Here is a 10,565-nt window from a genome sequence, read left to right on the forward strand (position 1 = left end):
GCTCCACCTATTGACACGAAATAAGCACTTGTACTGTAGCAGACACTGCCAAGTGGAAGGCATCCATTGCAGGCAAGATAGCTTTCAACATAATGCACTTCTGCCCATGGCCTTCACCCTTCCGTAAAGTTCCACACAAGCCAGAGGATCCTTATCTCAAGCTGTTTCTATTCTTCAAGCCCATTCGTCTCCTCTAAGAATCACTAACTGCTCTGTTAGCATTGTCTGCAATCCCCTTCTCTCTTCTGCCCCACATGGGGAGTATTCAAGCCTCAACCATCTGACCCTTCTGAGTTTCTGTTTTGTGTACCTAACTATGCGCGCATGGAACTTAACTCCTGTTCATCTGTTGTTAGTTTGCTTCAGCTGTTCGAAGCCCACAGGAGACAGGAAGCATTCTCTGCTCGTGTGGTAAGGGTGACAGGCTTGGCCTGCAGGTGCAGGACTTGTGCCCAGCAGGGCAGCTGAGGAGCATGGTTGGGGGTCCAGGATTGTTGAGCTGCCGGGACCTGGTGGCAGAAGGAAGCCTGGTTCTGCTTGCAGGCACTTGCATGAAGGGCAGAATCTACAACATGGAGGTGTGGTGGGGATTGCAGAATGGATGCTGAAGGGCAGTGTACCAGGTGCTTTTGGCTGTCTCCACCCAGTGCAGCTTCTGTCTTGCTGAACGTGGCAGAGAGGAAGGGAATGAATGGCAGCCCAAATGATCCTGGCTTTTGTGTTCTTATAGGGATGTCGTAGTTTTCCTGGAACATTTTTATTTCTCTTTGCTGTGTGTGCTTAGGACAATTTCCAGAATTATTGTTACTCACTTCTTTGCAAAGTTGGAGAAAGAGCTTGCGGCAAAGTCCTTTCTCTTCCATTGTGAAAGCCTCACAGCTTTTCTCTTGTATCTGAAGGGAAAGTGTTTGTGTTGAAGGGGTTAGATGGAGGAGATGTGCTCCTCTGAGGCGGGCACGTGTGCCAGGGGCAGTGCTGGGAAGGGGTCCTTGGCCAGTCACAGACCAGTCACCTGACAGGTGAGGGCCAAGAACTCAGGGTGCCTGCTGTGTGCTTTTCTGGGTGCTGAAGAATGAGACTAAACTGCAGCTCTTGTGAAATAGGATTTCTGGAACTGTTGCACATGCCAGAGCTACAGAAAGGACAAGGTCCTGGGACAGTCTTTGCCAACTTCCAGCAGCAAGGGAGAGAAGAGCTGGGGAAATGTCTGCGGGACCTAGAGCTAACGGTATTTTTATACTGGAAAGTCGGGGGCAAGGAGGCATCCGTTATTTCCCATTGAGCTGATGTTGGTAAGGAGAATGAGTAACACACAGTGGACGCTTCAGGATTGCTGCCCGTGGGAGGAAGGCCTGGGATTCTGGCTTGGTGGGCACTGGTAGCAGGCTGTGCAGGGGACGGGGGAGAGGGGAGGAATGGGGAGGAGGTGTGATGGGGTTTGATTTAAAGTTTTAACATGCCTTCAGGAAATGTGAACCAGTTGACTTCATACACCATCAGGAATGTGACTAACCTTCAATCTCTCCTCCACTCTGTCCTTCAACTAGGAACACGTCAGAATTTTTGTCTTAGCAGTGGTAACCTTTCATGATCTGAGTATAACCCAGAACAATAATGTTTGGGAAGTCCTTGGCTTGTGTGGCTTTTTTTTTTAAGATTTATTTATTTTTATTGCAAAGTCAGATATACAGAGAGGAAGAGAGACAGAGATGAAGATCTCCCATCCAATGATTCACTCCCAAGTGACCACAACAGCCAGTGTAGTGCCAATACAAAGCCAGGATCTAGGAGCTTCTTCCAGGTCTCCTACACAAATGCAGGGTCCCAAGGCTTTGGGCCATCCTCGACTGCTTTCCCAGGCCACATGCAGGGAGCTGGATGGGAAGCCGGGTTGCTGGATTTAGAACTGGTGCCTGTATGGAGTCCCAGCGCGATCAAGGCAAGGACTTTAACTGCTAGGCCACCGTGCCAGGCCCTTGGGTTGTGTTTTGAGGATTACAAATGCCTGTCCTGGACAGAAACGTGTTAAACTCACAAAGTCTGCACTGTGACAAGCCATTCGTATTTTTCTTCTGGTTTAGTGGTACCTAAATGGATTTGGCTTATTTAAGTCTGTGCCTGATCCTAGGCTATGACAAATGATCCACAGGGGGAAAAAATTAAATCTAAAACTACAATGAGCAGCATTGCATGTAAGAGTATTTTCCAATATAAAGTATTAAGCACGTTGGTGCTGAATCCTGTTAAGTGTTATAGCTGAGACTGAACCCCTATAATGGAAAGACAGGACCCACCTCTCGTCTGTCTCCCTTACCCCAGGGTGACCTTGTCTGTCCTTTCATTAAACTTACTGAATGATACAATCAGCCTGGCAAGGTTCTATCACTGGATTCAAGAACTCATTTGCTTCTCCAACAGATGAAGTACTGTTGGCCAGTGTTATCCAGAGAGGCTTGCTTGGGATAATTCCAACTCCAGGAAGGAAAATTCCAGGGCTGTGGCAGAAAATAAATATCACTAGCATGTAACAGAAGTCCAAGCTAACACAAGTCCATCTCACCAAGAGCGTGGCATCGCAGGCCCATCACATTCTTGAGCACTCTTGGCCAGCTCGGAACTTAGACATGAGGTGGTTACACCTGTCTCAGTTCCAGTGCCAGTTTATGCAAACCTTCACCCTTCCCTCCTCAGGAAGCCTGGGAGTTAGGCAATAGCTGCCCAGCTCCTTGCTCTGTGCTTTGCAGTAAATACTTACTTTCTTCCACTACCCTGATGTCAGTTGCTGACTTTCTCTATAATAGGTAAGTGGAACCAAGTTTCTGGGTTCCATAGTAACCCCTGTAACTAGTTTCGAGTGTTGTTATGCTATCCTGGGGATTACAGTCTATTTTTGCTGTACCCAGAAAATACTATGCCTACAAACCAAGAACAGAGACTATATTTTCTTACTCAAACATGTTTCAGTATGAATGAATATTTCCTGCTGGTCCACACAACTGTTCCACTGATAACACTTGAAAAATGGACTGCTATGGATTTGCAGGTTTGAGCTGAAGATTCCTCCTTTGAAATGAAATTCACGATGAAATATTTTGATTGCTGAGTCATTTGTACTTATCAATACAGATTGCTGTAAAATGTGATGGCTCAGTAGAAATTGAAGAATGGTTTGAACAGTTGGTTAGACTTTCACCTTTGATTTTTTGAGTTTTTTCAAACAGGATTAATTTTCAGTTGTTTGACAGGAAGAGCGACAGAAAGAGGGAGAGACAGAAAGGTTTTCCAACTGCTAGTTCACTCCGCAACAGACTGCAGCGGCCATCATTGGAGCAGGCTGAAGATAGGTCTCCCACAGGGCTGACAGTGTCCTGGGTAATTGAACCACATCTGCTGAATTCACGGGTGCATTAGCAGGGAGCTGGATCTGAAGTGGAGCAGCCAAGGTTTAAAGCTGAGCTTAACTCACTGAGACACAATGCAAACCCCTCTGTTCCAAATTGGGGGGGGGGTCTTTGTCTTAAATCCCTGATAAAACAGGTTATAAGGGAACCAGGGGGGGCGCTAGATGGGGTGAGAATAAACACAAAATATTATCAGTAGAATTGGCTCAAGAAAGAACACTCTGGTTTTCTAAAGCTAGTATCTATGTCTGAAAGTAAAACTGAATCTCAACAGCAGAGACAAATACTCTTAAATTGTGTGTGTGTGTGTGTGTGTGTGTGTGTGTGTATTTAAAGGAATTCTGCTCTGCAAATGGAAGCATAAATGTCAGTGTGGCTCTATATGTTGTTGAGAAATCTGATTGTTGGCTGCTTATGAGTTGCTTGCATGCATGAGCCAGGAGTTACTGACCAGTCCCTGAGCGATACACAGTGTATTGCTCCCAAGGTTGTGTTGTTGGAAAAGCCCTGCCCAGAATACCCTGTTTATGCATCTTTGATCCCAGGTGGATCTTTCTGTGTCATGGAAATGTTGTGGAGTGGAAAAGATATGGTTTCTTTTGTGGTACTTGTTGATAAATTGCACTCTGTAGAGAGGCATTTCTGGCTAGACTTCCACCTTGTATTATACACAGGGATCGCTTGTTTAGTCTGGAGGAAGGGTAGAGCGGCAGGGCTGGAACCTGGACCACACCACTAGCTCCGCACCAGCAGGGAGCAAGTGGTGCTGCCCGTCACCACACACATGCTCTATGGGACAGGCAAGATGCTGTCCCAGCAGGCAGTGTAGGGATGGGCCTTTTCCTGCCACCTGTTGTAACTGGTGCAAGCAATCTCTGTGTTTTCAATCTGAGCAAGCTGAAGGGCAAAGAGATGTCCTTCAAGTTTGTTTCTAATTTGTCCTGTTTTAACAAAAGAGATAGAATGGCATTTTACATATTTTCTTACGTATTTCTTTCCAGATGCTGATTTTTCTTCATGAACTCGTGAAATGTTAGCAGGTTATATACTATCTCCCTGTATTCATCAGTTAAGTTACAATGACTGCAGTTTGCTTCTTGTCTTTCAATGTTCTCTTGTTTATTTATGCCAGAAATATGATATAGGTGTTTTCTATTTTAAAAATCACCCATGTGTCTGTTATACCCAAATATATAATATATTCTAATATATAATAAATTCTATGTGCTGATTCACTTCCCAAGTGGCCACAACAGCCGGAGCTAAGCTAATCTGAAGTCAGGAACCAGGAACTTCCTTTGGGTGTCCCATGAGGATGCAGGGTCCCAAGGTTTTGGACCATTCTCCAACTGCTTTTCCAGGCCATAAGCAGAGAGCTGGATGGGAAGTGGAGAAGACGAGACACAAACTGGTGCACATATGGAATCCTGGCAAGGTAGGGATTCAGCCACTAAAGTCATCATGCCAGGCCCCTCAAATATTCTTTTACACTCAGCTCTTTATATCCATTTGGGCTTTTGCTTGTTCCCAGGAATGAGAGTTGGTTATCTATTTTTCCACTAGTGGTTAGTCAGGGAGTTTCCCATAGAACCCATCTTCTCACTGGTTAGCAATCGAATACTATCAAAGACTGAATTGTACAAATGCTTGGGTGTATTTCTGGCCATTAAATTTTGTTTTATTGCTCTGTTTATTATGCTAGAATGTTGCAATGGCCGTAACTTCAGGATTTGAAAAACTCGCACAAAGCTCTGTCCCCACATGATGAGACACACCTTTGTGGCAGTACGTGGAGACCGTATATGTGCATCTTGATTTCTAGAACACAAATTCTCAGGCTCAATTTTGTGCAGATGAAGAAGACAAGAGAATGTTGCCTCGCGGTTCCCTCTCCTCTGAGTGGGGAAGTGAGTCCATGCCAACATCCTGTGGTAGTGATCTATTTTGGATGTTGCACTCGTTAGCTTGTTACTTCTACCATGAAATGCCTGACACAGGCTATTATGAGGAAGGAGTGCATTAAGCTTAGAGTCCTGAAGGTTCCTTGGCCTGGTGTCTGCATCAGCTTGGTTTGAGGGATGCCCTCTGCTGCATCCCAGAGCAACACTTCTGTGTTAGAATCTAAGCACCCAAAATCTTCGGCGATAGACACCGACTTTCCTTACCCCGTGGCCTCCTTAGAAAGAACCCTTTAGAAGAAGCTGCGACTCCTCAGAATTTGGATGTGATGGTGTCTCTGGTCCCAGTGAGAGGAGAGTGCTGAGACAGCAGGAAGCTGAGCCACATCAGTATCACATGCTACTTCCTGGGAGCTCATGATGGAGGAGAGGGCCACAGCTCCAGGAAGCTGCAAGCTGTGATCTTGTGGAGGGGGGGGGTCAGGTTGAGGGGAAGTGAATTTCACAACACGGTCCTTCACACAGCATCCTTTCTCATTACAGGCTACAGTGAGGGCTACTGCAGCTTTTGAACGTATCACTATTACTAGCTAATGTATAAGCACTGTGCATATTGGGGGTGGCAATGTGGCATAGCCGGTAAAACTGCCTCCTGTGATGCTAGCACACCATTTGGACACAGTTCTTTGCCTGTCCTGGTTGCTGCACTTCCAATCAAGGTTCCTGAGAGAGTGGTCTGGGAAAAGCAGTAAAAAATGGCTCAAGTACTCAAGCTGCTATCACCTACAAGAGAGACCCAGAAGAAGCTCCTAGCTTCCCCGGCTGCTGCAGCCATCTGGGGAGTAAACCACCAGATGGCAGATCGATCTCTCTCTTCTTTCTGACTTCCCAATAAGTAAATAAATCTTAGAATTTTTTTTTTTAAATTGTGCATGTTTTGGGCTACAATGTAACAATATGTACATGTAACAATATGTAACAATTCAGTCTAATTCAGATTGGTGCTGGGACCCTTGAAACTCGCCTTTCCTAGTTATTTTGAAATGTATGTAATGAGATGTTGTGAACGATAGTCACGATAGTCACCGTACTGTGCAAGAGAAGGCCAGAATTCAGAGCCTTTCCCAGCTGACTGGTCTCCCCTCATCCTGTCCTCTTTTCTCAGCATTGGTGCCTACTCTTCTATTCTCTCCTCCTATCAGTCCAGCATATTAGTTTCCACCCTTGAGTGAAGTCACGTGGCATTTGTCTTTCTCTGCATGGCTTATTTCACTTAACGTTATATCCTCCCATTTCATCCATATTGCTGCAAAGCAGGGCTTCATCTTCGATACAAATGAATGATAATCCATTGGTTAACTCATCTTGGGCAATCACTGCAGTAGAATCACTCCAGCACCTGGATCTACTCAGGGGCACTGGAAAGCCTGAGATGAGGCAGCCAGACTGTGGGGGTCTTTGGTTGTCCCGTTGCTGATCAATACCCCTGTCAGGTGAGTTGCAGAGAAGGCCCTTCCTGACTGGTGCTGGTTGAGGCAGACTGGGGAGAGTGGCTGGGAGACAAGAGAGAAGAAAGAGAGAGCTGGTTGGGAGCACACCTGAGTGTCTTCAGACTTTCTCTGGTGAGCCTGGTGAGCTCTGGGAACCCACACGCCTTGTATGTGAACCTCCAACACGCTGGATAAAGCCACAGTTCTACATATACTCTTCCTGAGCCGTGTGCCAGCACAGCATAAGAACTTTAGGAACTTGTGCACTTAAAATCTGACACAATCTGGCCAGTGACCCCCTTTATACACCTTCATCCCATCATGAGAAGAATAATTTGACATTTGGAAAAGGTTGCTAAAACAATGGCAAATGAAGCAGACAGTACTCCAGGGGTGACATATGGCCTCCAAGGGCATCGCACAGAGGCAGCATGCTGACTTCTGAATTGGATCCTTGGAAACGACTCCACAAGTTTTGCAAGCAGCGTAACTATTCTGATGTACCAAGTAAAGAACGGAAGTTGTGCAACATCTCAGGCAGGAGCCCTTTTGCTCTCTTTCCTGAATAAACCATACTTTGCAAACAGTTTGTCCACAGGAAAATTCTTCTTTCTTGTGAGACAAGAAACAAGGTTGCTGGCGTGTTTTTTTGTGTCCAACATCCTACAACAGGCTGCCTACTAAGTTGTCACTCTGTAGGGTAAGTGAGTTACAAGTTCAGCTGGGAGCAGAGCTTTTTCATCTCTTTCCTTCCATTGTTTTATTGTATTTTTTGATCCTTTGTTCCATTTTTTTTTTCTATCAGAAGGAGGTTTTGGGGGAATCCCCCTTGTGTACCAGTGCCTTAAACTGGCCATGGCTGCATGCTGTGCTGCTGCTTCTGTTTTGTTGATTTATTTTTATTTTATTTTTATTAATTTTTATTAATTTATTTGGAAGGCAGGGAGAGAGAGAGAGAAGAGAGAGAAGAGAGAGAAGATAGATATAGTACACTTGATCTTAGTCCAAAGGCTGAGAAGCGATAGAGAGATTTTCCATCTACTAATGTTGCCCAAATGCCTGCAAGAACCGAGGTCGGACCAAGCTGAAGACAGGAACCCAGAATCTGATCCTTCACATGAATAGCAGGGATTGCCGTCCTTGAGCCATCGCCCGCTGCCTCTCAGGCTGTGGAAGGGGAGGAGCCAGAACTTCAGCCAAGGACTCTGATGTTGGATGTGGGTGTCCCAAATGGTCCCTTACACATTGTTGCGGGGTCTGAGCGAGATAACATCAAACATGTTTAAGGTTTATTAAGGAGTCTTTATTAACCAAGCTTGGTGAGAACAAGGCTCACTAGAAATAGCAAATCACAAGTCCATATGGCAATCCAGTCCATCGTAACCCCAAGAGGAATGAACGGTCATTACCCTGAAGTCCAGGAGCTGGTGAGGGGCGTGGTTACACACAGTGCAGTGCTGCCCCCTCTCAGGTGTTAGGTGAGAGTCACAGGTGGGCAGGAGGAAACATCCAGGCGGTGGGGGCGGTGGGGGGAGAATGGCTTCCAAGCTCCTGACCCTGAACTAGCCGCCTACCTCACCACACATTGTGTCAAATGCTTTGGAAATCTTGAATAAGGATCCTCATCTAAATACAGTTTAAAGGGTTAAAATAATGTAGTATTACTCAGTGCAGGAAACGAATTAGACTTAGAGGTAAATTCATATAATAAAAATCTATCTTTTCCTTTCAGTTGTTTAAAAAAAAAAGTTTCTTTCTTAAAGCTTATTCTCAAGTTAGCAAGGCAGAGGATAAACAACCAAACTCAACCCGCCCCCGCCCCAAAGAACAGCAATGGCCAGCACTGGGTCTGGCTGCCAGACAGGGACGGCCACCCGGGGCTCTCACATGGGCAGCAAGTCCCAGGAGTCATCATCACGGCCTCCCAGGGTGTGTGTTAGAGTCAGACTTCCTCATCCGAGACTGGGGCATCCTAAACAGTTTAATTATTAGAGCAAAAGGGTAGACCCGTTGGTTTTAAGCCTTTAATTATGGAAACATCTTAGACTGAGGAAATACCGTGACATTGACCCAGGGATTTCCCAGGTGCTGTCCGCCAGCTAGCTAGGCCTGATGTTGACCCTGATGCTGAGGTCTTAGAGAACCCTGCGCAAGACCATTGCTCACTCACAGCCGACTCCGTTTCTCCTTCGCCAGTTTTTTTCCGTGAATGTCCCAGTGCCTGCTCCGGCCGCAGCTCAGGGGTTCCGCATTGCATTTTAGAGTCTTTTCATGTTGAGATCTCACTCCCTACAATGCCACATTCATGCTTAGGCTTTTAGAGGAAGAAAATTGGGCCCTTCGTGTTTTGAAGCTTCCTTTTGGGGATCTCATTTTCTGCAATTCTATAGCATAAAAAGCACCTGACAGAAAGAGACAAAAGTTTCCCCTGCTTGCATTGAAGTGCTTTTAAATAACTAAGGCTCGTTGGCTATATGCCCAGTCTGCAGTGAAAAACAAGGAAACCCAAGACCGCCCTTAACCGTTTTTTTCTTAGGCACTCAAAACTCTCATAATTAGAAAGTTCTTCTTTGACATCCACATCAACAGTGGCAGTCTCTTTCGACAGAACACTTTACCACTTCATTATGGTAAATACAAGGACTGAATGTTTGTTTAGCTTATGCTGAGCAGCAGGGACCTGCACGGTTTGTGCTGGGGACCAGAGATCAGGGACAAGGTCAAGTGTTCTGAGCAGGCAGTTTTTGTGCCTGAGCAGAACAGGGCGGATCCGCCGCTGGCATTAGCAAAATGAGTTCATTCTGTCTTGTGAGTGTGGGCTGCATCCTGAAGGCTGGACTTGGCAGACCTCATGGTTTTGTAGCTGGTCTTATAGCTGGCAGCAGGCAATAGTATGTTCAAATGCAGATGCCTGAAATCAAAGTCTAGAGCCAAATACCTAAACATTTGCTCCCACACCTCCTAAAAAGACAACAAAACCCTCATTTCCAGATGCTAGTTTTGAATGAACCGTGGACCTTCTGCAGTATCTGCCAGGCCAGAGTATAGGCCCCAAATCTGCCTGCAAATTGTTCCCTACATGCGACAGCAGTGGCCTCGTGGAGACACCTCTTCTTACCATGGGCAGTTCAGATTAACTGTGTTGGGAGCTTCTGTTTCCCACTTACAGAGAGTCAGGCAGTGCTCCGTATCCCCTGGTACTGCCCACAGGGGTGCTCTTGGTTCCCCCACCCACCCCCGGGGGGGCCTGTTTGTTCCATCCATAGAAACCCAGCTGCCCCCACCATCTTGCTCTTGGAGGGAGGGAGGGGGGATTATCTGTAGGGGATCAGAGCAGTTCTAGAATCTCTGCTCCATGTTTGAAAAATGTCCACTTTTATAAGTTCTGTCTCCTATCAATCAAAACTTTTACTTGCTGAGTTGTCTGTTCATTCTGGAGCTCAGATCTCACCTAGTGTCGTCACCACAAAGTGGCCCTTTGAAGGCCAGAATAGCCTAGCATGGCAGAATGACCTAGAGCTAGCTACACCTGCTAGCCGAGCTGTGACCATGGACACGAGGAATGGAATCTGTCTTGACTCTAGGCTGGGCTGTGACTGCGTTGACCAAGAGAGAATACCAGAAGTGATGGCATCGCCATTGTAAGTCCAGCTTCTAAGGAGGGTCCAAAGGACTCAGTCCCTGTTGGAGAAACCACAGAATGGGTGAGGCAGAGCTCGGCAGGAAGTGTCACCCTGAGCTCAGCCTGGCCCCATTCTCACAGAGATCAGATGTGT

Source organism: Ochotona curzoniae, unplaced genomic scaffold, assembly GCF_017591425.1.
Source record: "Ochotona curzoniae isolate NIBS_2020 unplaced genomic scaffold, NIBS_Ocur_1.0 scaffold_3208, whole genome shotgun sequence".
In the NCBI taxonomy this organism is placed as follows: domain Eukaryota; kingdom Metazoa; phylum Chordata; class Mammalia; order Lagomorpha; family Ochotonidae; genus Ochotona; species Ochotona curzoniae.